This window comes from Penaeus chinensis, chromosome 40, assembly GCF_019202785.1.
Source record: "Penaeus chinensis breed Huanghai No. 1 chromosome 40, ASM1920278v2, whole genome shotgun sequence".
NCBI lineage: Eukaryota > Metazoa > Arthropoda > Malacostraca > Decapoda > Penaeidae > Penaeus > Penaeus chinensis.
This window is the reverse complement of record NC_061858.1, coordinates 23,249,839-23,251,919: the sequence shown is the minus strand read 5'-3', so window position 1 is coordinate 23,251,919 and position 2,081 is coordinate 23,249,839.

The window sequence follows — 2,081 nt, the reverse complement described above, 5'->3', positions numbered from 1 at the left end:
TTTTAAATGGAAATGAGCTTCAGATGGTTAATATGGCAAAAACGGTATTTTCCATATCAAAGAACTATAAGATAATAATTGAGTTTGGTGTCATCAAATTAAGGCTGTTTATTGTGTTTCCAAACTATTTATGTACAAGGATGGCTCAGGTTACCATCCCCGGCAGTGCGGGATCTGAACGCTAAATCAGCTTTAGAAGCTGGAAAAAGCTACATTGACCTGCCATTGCGCCTCGTCAAGGAGTTCGCATGGAACTTGCCACTCCTCTTACCTCCAGAGATAACGCCTCATTTCAACAGTCTAAGTGCCCATCACAGTGGAAGACCACCTTTGTTACCGCCATCGGGAAAACCCTAAGCCCCGCCTCACTCGACGAACTGCGACCCTGCGGCATCACTCCGTTACCCAGCCTGCTGAGAGAAAGCTTTGTCGCCGACTGGGCTTATCAGGACCTCGCGCCCAGCGTTGACACTCGGCAAATCGCGCTCCTCCTCCACCACACACTGCCTCGTCAGTTTCCTAGACTTCGCCACCAGCATCTTGATAGATTTCAAGAAGATCTTTGACTTGGCGGACCACATCATGGTTATCTCAAAAACAGAGAGATACATATATACATATATATACATATACACACATGTATATATGTGTGTGTGTGTGTGTGTGTGTGTGTGTGTGTGTGTGTGTGTGTGTGTGTGTGTGTTGTATGAGGCCCGATAGTGCCCTACAAGGGTATGGTAGGTGGCGAGCTTTGGGTTTAAGGTAGACAACCAATACGTCTTGAGTAATGGTGGAGTGCGGCTGCTCGAGGAGCGAGGTGCTGCTCCTTGGCTCTCCGCTGGTCTGTCATGTTCTACAGTGATCTAAAGATGGGTATAAAGCATGTTTAGCAAGTGACAACCCGCGGTGAACAAGAAAGTGTTACAGCAAAACATAGCTCTTGCTAAGTATTGCAAGAAGAGGTGAATAATCAGGTAAAGCAATAATAATGCTTATATGTATATCTGTACGTTTGTGTGGAGATGAATGTCACAAACATGTATACACGCGCATACACACACACACACACACACACACACACACACACACACACACACACACACACACACACACACACACGCGCGCGCACACACACACACACACACACACACACACAAATATATATATATATATATATATATATATATATATATACATATATATATGTGTGTGTGTGTGTGTGTGTGTGTGTGTATGTATGTATGTATATGCTGTGTGTGTGTGTGTGAGTGTGTGTGTGTGTGTGTATGTGTGTGTGTGTGTGTGTATGTGTGTGTGTGTGTGTGTGTGTGTGTGTGTGTGTGTGTGTGTGTGTGTGTGTGTGTGTGTGTGTGTGTGTGTATGTATGTATGTATATGCTGTGTGTGTGTGTGACATCATCCACACTGAAACTCGAAAAACTTTCATCTGATACGGATCAATGATAGCTTTTCCATTCATCAAAGTAGCAAACTAACCCACAAGTTCCACGGATATTCAGAAAGAAAAAATCCTTTAAAACTCCAGTTATTCGTGGTGAAAAGTCTTCTGGGACAATTAAGGGCTCTCAAAAATTCCTCTCCCCTCGCCTTCCCGACGAAAAAGAAGGAAAAGAAAGAAACGACAGAAAAACAGAAGGGGGGGGACAGAGAGAGGGAGAGAGATGGAGGGAGAGAGAGAAAGAGAGAGAGAGAGAGAGAGAGAGAGAGAGAGAGAGAGAGAGAGAGAGAGAGAGAGAGAGAGAGAGAGAGAGAGGGGGGGGGTGGAGAGGGAGGGAGAGAGAGAAAGAGAAAGAGAGAGAGAGAGAGAGAGAGAGAGAGAGAGAGACGGAGAATGGAGAAAGGAGAGAAAAAGGATAGATGAGTGGGAAAGAGAAAAGGTGAAGAGTGAAGACAGAGTGACAGCAGGACGAGGATAGAGAGATTAAAAAGGGGAGAAAGATAAACGGAACCACGAGAGGGCAGCCTTGGCAATCGGGCCGCAGAGTTAGCAAAGAAATAATAAAAAAATAAAATAAAAAAGCGCTTTTTGGGAGCTGTTGAAGAAGAAGAAACCAATATGAA